The 6,857-nt window shown below is 40.5% G+C and overlaps 1 non-coding gene across 1 annotated transcript; it reads left to right on the top strand.

Annotated features, from left to right (window-relative positions):
• The first annotated feature begins 4,432 nt into the window (after nt 1–4,432).
• Nucleotides 4,433–4,524, top strand: trnar-ucu (transfer RNA arginine (anticodon UCU)). Its single transcript is given in 2 exon segments — nt 4,433–4,469; nt 4,489–4,524. It is a non-coding gene; the product is annotated as a tRNA-Arg (tRNA).
• The last annotated feature ends 2,333 nt before the right edge of the window (nt 4,525–6,857 follow it).

Genomic DNA, 6,857 nt, shown 5'->3' with positions numbered 1-6,857 from the left:
TCTGAAGAAGCATCGGTCTGCTGCAATAATCAACATTGCCCATTGTGCATTGCGAATCTTATTGATTATGGAGTTGAATCGCTGTTAGATCGCTGTTACCCATTATCAAAAACCTAAATATTGTTTCCGCTTTTTATCTGTTAGAGTAAAACCACAAACATTCATGTTAAATTTCTTAAACATCTTAAAGAATGACTGGATTTCTGTTTCTTAAACATCTTAAATAATGACTGGATTTCTGTTTACATCGTTTACAGCAACGATGAGACCTTCAGCTTTCCAACACGAGACCCTGCTTTTTAATTGCGGGCCCTTTTCAGTTCATATATGTGTGACCAGTGGCGGCTGCCCCACAGGGGGCGCTGCGTGTCTGCCCCACCAGCTGTTGCTTTTTTTTCCTTCTTTAAATCAATGTCAGTTTTACTTAATAGTGTGTGTCTACATGCAGTCATCATTTAAACAACATTTTCACCAACTGACACTCATTAAACAGTGAATTTCCACTGGCAGACCATAGATATGTACACTCGATGCCGCCTCCGACGCTGCTGTCCATTGGAACGTCAACGCGGCCGCCATCTTGGGACGGGGGAAGCCGTGTCTGCTACCTGCATTAGTCAACAGAGCCAGAGATCTACCAGCGATTAAAACCACCACAACTCACTGAATTTTCAGCCGATTGTCACGCCGTTTAGTTTAATATAAATTACAGACATATATTTGTGATACAACGTAGATTCGTTTATACGATTTTATTTATATCATACATACATTAGAAATGTGATTATTTAGACAAAGATTTCAAGTATTTAAGGATAACTCAATCATGCGTTTTTGTTAAAAAAAACTATGTGTTCTATGTTAATATAATTGCGAGGTGATACTTGTGTTTTTAAAGGTTTATATCAGGGTTCATTCAAGAGGAACCACTTCTAATAGTATATTCTATTATCATTTAGTGGGCGCTGCGTTGTGTTAGTAAAATATTAAGATTATATGAGAATTTGTCATGACACTAACAGGAAAATTAAAAAGTGATGTTTCACTCCTTCCTTTAAACAGTTGAGTCCAGTCCTGTCAAAGTGTTGTGGTTTATAGTGACAGCTGCAGACGACTGAACGGTCCTTTGGGATAAAACCTCTCCTCCTGAGTGCTGCTGCCCATGCCTGCCTCTTCCAGTTATCTTTTGGAAACCTACACAAAACAACTCCATCTGAACAACGCTCAGCTCTCCGTGCTTATGGAGCAACAGTTCAGTTAACGTTCATGTTAGTTCTGTGAAACTGATTCAATAGATCATTTAGGAATAAAATGGCCTACTGAGCACAATTATATACAGTGGCTGATTGCCAAATGTCACTTTCATCATTGACTGATGTCTTCCTAACACAAACATCTTCTGTTTTCTTGTCCTGACGTAAACTAGTAATAAACTAATTTAATTTATCTTAAGAGATACATCAAATGCAACACGTTAATAACAGTTGAATAAAATAAACAACTTTTTACTTGCATGTTATTTCGAGTTTATTCATTTCGGCGTCTCCTCCGCGGGAACATCCGTAAGCGGCACGAAAGTCTGGCATTTTGCCAGAAGCACAGTTGTAAGACCCGCTCCGACAATCTAACTGCTGTCAGAAACCCCGTCCCAAGATGGCGGCCGCGTTGACGTGCGTCACAGGCCCGAATGCGGCATCTACGTTTATAAAAATTCAAATTTGCTTTATTGGCATGAATTGTAACCATTGTTGCCGAAAGCTGAAACATATACTTAGACATACAATTAAAATATGATTTAATTTGACGTTATATATTCATACAATTACATATGATTTACATTAGATGCATTTAATTTTAAATCGGTAGACATGAACTATTTTATATTATGCACGTTCTACACCAAACAGACAGAGTGTTATTAGGAGACTGAGGAGTTTTATTGTTGTGTCTCTCTCAGGCTGTGACATGTACTCACATATTTTGCTGCCTCTATGACACTGACTCTGTGTTCTCCAGGCGGATGTTTAATTTTCTAGTGGTCAGAAAGGGTATCAAAATCTTTTATTTTTTTTTAAATAATTTAATTCCAATTTCTTCATATGCGTCACAGTGTAATAATATAATATGTAATGTATATATATATGGTATCATTCTCTCATGGGGCTATCGGTTAAATAGCTCCAGACCTGCAGCTAAACAGCCAATCCGGAAATGGTTGCTAGGGGGAAATCATGAATAATTGGCCTATCAACGTCGCCAAATTTGACGCCGGCGGGGCGCTGGAGATTTAGCCTCAACCGCTACGTAAAATGCGTGAAAGTTAATGATTGCTAAAGCCATAGACAAATAAAGAAATATTATATTTGATAATTTTACTTCATAATGTCTATGTCCATAGACATATAAAGACATGTTATATTTGATAATTTTTCTTTATATGTCTATGGCTAAAGCTACAAGAGGAACCAACGATAGTTTTTTGTTTGTCGACTCCCAGACTCTGACTTACGCTACGGGGGAAAAATACGTTCGACGAAGAAGAGAGACGATGGCGACGAGTTCAAGCGCAGCTTCCACCAAATTCTGTGAAATCATTAGTAATGCAGTCTTTTAATAACCCTTTTGCGACACGGACGACGGAGGAAAAACTTGTCGTTTAGAATCTGGGACCCGACAAGCGACATTTCCAGCAGGTCACGGTGAAAGATGAATGTTACAAACGGAGTTTTCGTCGGAGCTACTTCAAAGACGCGGCTGGCAGGTTGTGGCGCAGCCAATTTGCACTTTTCTGTTTCCCCAGTATCCTCTTCAGAAGTTAGAGGTGTGATTCGACTTGGACAAAGACTGAACTAACTGACTAAATACGCCTCTCCGACCGGATAAAGGAGCTTTATGGATCCAAAGTTCACAGGAAAACTGCGTAAAGCTAGCTGTGTTCGGGATTAGCTTAGCATCGCAGCTAGATGAAAGGCACCGCGTTGCTGTAAGAAGGCACAATGAAGGTAGATAAAACCCATAATATTTTATCTAAGATAATCGATTGTGTTAAATTTCATCCATCCAATAAAGGATATGATACCCTGTGAATTTATCCCTTTGTATATACAACATTGCATCGTGTTGTATTTGTTAGCATCAAGTCTATTATAGCTGTAAATTGTTGCTTTTTCTGTGAAATTAAATTATGATTGTGGAACTGCAGTCATTTCCCGATAGTTCATTTTAATGCTTATGCTAGATTAGGCAGGGAGATATGTTTTATTCGTTATTCGTTTCGGCGTTTCCTCCGCGGGAACATCCGTAAGCGGCACGAAGGTCGGGCATTTTGCGAGTAGCACAGCTGTCAGACCCGCTCTGACAGTCTGACTGCTGTCAGAAACCCCGTCCCAAGATGGCGGCCGTGTTGACGTGCCTGGCAGGCCCGAATGTGGCATCTACGTGTTGTATCGTGTTGTATTTGTTAGCATAAAGTCTAATATAGCTGTAAATTGTTGCTTTTTCTGTGAAATTAAATTATCATTGTGGAACTGCAGTCATTTCCCGATAGTTCATTTGAATGCTTATGCTAGATTAGGCAGGGAGATATGTTTTATTCGTTATTCGTTTCGGCGTTTCTTCCGCGGGAACATCCGTAAGCGGCACGAAGGTCGGGCATTTTGCGAGTAGCACAGCTGTCAGACCCGCTTTGACAGTCCGACTGCTGTCAGAAACCCCGTCCCAAGATGGCGGCCGTATTGACGTGCCTGGCAGGCCCGAATGTGGCATCTACGTGTTGTATCGTGTTGTATTGTGTTGTATTTGTTAGCATAAAGTCTAATATAGCTGTAAATTGTTGCTTTTTCTGTGAAATTTAATTATCATTGTGGAACTGCAGTCATTTCCCGACAGTTCATTTGAATGCTTATGCTAGATTAAGCAGGGAAATATGTCGGCACACCAGCCCCACCAACATTTTTCTAGCTGCCACTGTGTGTGACAGTGAAACATCAAGTAAACCACGAAATTAGTAACTCAGTGCCTTCTTTTATTTTGAAGGGGCGGTCAAACAGGAAGTTAATCACATTTTTGTCGTTCACCTGAGAAACGCATAGCTACGTAGAAGTAAATGAGCTACTGGCATCGGCGGGAAAAAAAAATAAACAGGAGCACATTGTAGTTTTTCACCAAAATCATGATACTTCAGAACAGTAGTGATGAACAGGAGCTGAGAGCCACCGGTGACAGAGGCAGGAGGAGGGGTGTGGCTCTGAGGAGACTCCGTGGCGCCGCCTGGTAGCTGCTAACGTTAGCCTGATTGTAACAGTCATGTTCCGCTAGTAAACAGTGGTTCCGTGTAGCAAACAAGTGTTTTTCTGTTAGTTCAAATAGTTTAGATATGATATTAGGGGTTTGGGACCCTTTATATATGTTAGTGACACAGTGCTCAACAGGTGGCTCCGTGGCGCAATGGATAGCGCATTGGACTTCTAGGCAAGCATTTGTGAAGTGATTCAAAGGTTGTGGGTTCGAGTCCCACCGGAGTCGCATTTTTCATTTTCAGTTTGGTTGATTCTTAGATAGATGTATAACTTTTGGGAAATTTAAATCTCCTTTTCACTCACGATCAGCACAGTTCTACACAGAAATGTACAGAAAAAACATCTATGGGAGCAAATAAGGGTCAGAAAGATTCTGCACTTGTCCAATGATTTTCACGTGTAACAAGCTTTGAAGTTGTAAAAATATTTTGTGCTTGTGTAAAACTAAATCCGACGGACACGCCACCTTCAAGTGCGACATAGCTTCACGGTCCTTTACAAAACTCGAGTTACAAGTATGAATTTGGACCCTGTTTTGACGCCTGAGTGAATAGCCAATCAGCACGTTGCTTACTGACATGCCAATCAACCCGGTGCCCACCAACCATCCAATCAAGAAGCAGCAATTTCTGCCATTCAGGATCTGAGCAACAGCGACACTCGGTGGTACTGATGGACGGTATTTGAATCAGATCAAGCCAGAATACATAAATGTATAATGAACTTAACCTTATTTAACGTAAAATGCTTTTTTTTTTTATCAACTAAAGCTGACGTATATATTTAACCAAAGACCTGAGATAGTCTACATATTACAGAAAGAGGGAATAAAGTAATGGAATAAAGGGACAAATGTTGTGGCTCTCTCCCACATTGTCACAACAGTATTTTCTCAATTTGAGTGATAAAAAGACACAAAAATATGAGAAAAACAAACAAGATCTTGGTTTTATTCATTCAAATTAGCAATTTTTTTTAAACCTTATTTCTGGCATGAAATACGTTCATCTACTCACAGAGAAAGTCGGCGTCCTTCGGAAGATATTTAGATAACTGGAGATCCATATAACGGAGTGAACGGGGCTTAGAGGATGCAGCCTCTAAATAAGGCATTATCTGTCTTTATTTCACCAATACTTTAAGAAGAATGAATGAATGAACGTGTGCTATAGCTCTGTTAGCTCATAGCTGCTGTTAGCTCATAGCTCTGTTAGCTCATAGCTGCTGTTAGCTCAGAGCTGCTGTTATGTGGCTACTTGCAGCTATAGGAGAGCTAACGGAGGGATTTCTACACAGGCACTCTACTGGGACCACTTCATCCACACGCCCCCATGCAGCACAGTTTATTCACTCCGTGCTCTGTGACAGTCGGCTAACTTCACACAGAGTTTGCTGCTGATAGTTTTGTGCAACATGGCAGGATATTTATCAGATTTTGACGACGTGGACGATGACTTTGAGTAAGATGGACGTTCTTACCGGAGTTTATTCACTCCGGTAAGAACGTCCATCTTAATCCCTCCGTTAGCTCTCCTATAGCTGCAAGTAGCCACATAACAGCAGCTATGAGCTAACAGCAGCTATGAGCTAACAGCAGCTAGGAGCTAACAGGTAAGATTTAAGATCCGGTAAGAACGTCCATCTTACTCAAAGTCGTCGTTCATGTTGTCTAAATCTGATAAATATCCTGCCATGTTGCACAAAACTATCAGCAGCAAACTCTGTGTGAAGTTAGCCGACTGTCACAGAGCACGGAGTGAATAAACTGTGCTGCAGGGGGGCGTGTGGATGAAGTGGGCCCAGTAGAGTGCCTGTGTAGAAAAGGAACGATACCATAGAAACAGAAGTGGCTGATTGGCTATTCACTCAAGCGTAAAAACAGGGTCAAAATTCATACCTGTAACTCGAGTTTTGTAAACTTGTAATTTCAGGGTCGCACTTGAAGGTGGGAAATTTGTGTGTCTGTTAGATTTAGTTTTAAACATGCACAGAATATTTTTACAACTTCATCACTTTGTTACACGTGAACATCCGTGTAGAAGTGCAGAATCTTTCTGACCCTTATGTGATTCCATACTCACCAGCACCTGTATAAACATAAAGCTAATAATGATAATAAAGTAGTGATGCTAATGAATAATAGCACGTATAGAACTTTAAGTATACAGCAGAAATTATTGCACTGATAATAATAACAATCACGACAGTTTTTATTCACTCGTTGTTTCACTTCAGCTTATTTCAGTCATTTGTTTTGATCCCTTCTTTTGTATTTATTTATGTGGACATTTAGAATTTAATAGAATAAAGAAAGTCTGCATTACTGCAGCAGCAGAGGAGCAGATACAAGAAAAATAAGGGAAAATATGACACAAAAAGGCAGAAATGGGCAGTTTTAAGCTGACGGTTGTCGTCTGTTACAGAGAGAGGAAGTCTTCAGTTAAAGTTTGCTTCAGCCACCAGATGGAGGCTGTGCAGCGTTCTGAGCTCCAGCTGCTCCAGCTGCTCCGACATAAAGAGACAGCGGCCAGACGACTCCGGCTCAGTCAGCAGCAGCTC

The sequence above is a fragment of the Leuresthes tenuis genome, unplaced genomic scaffold (assembly GCF_036924035.1).
Source record: "Leuresthes tenuis unplaced genomic scaffold, fLeuTen1.0.hap1 SCAF_4, whole genome shotgun sequence".
Classification (NCBI taxonomy): Eukaryota; Metazoa; Chordata; class Actinopteri; order Atheriniformes; family Atherinopsidae; genus Leuresthes; species Leuresthes tenuis.
This window is presented reverse-complemented; position numbering and strand designations above follow the sequence as displayed.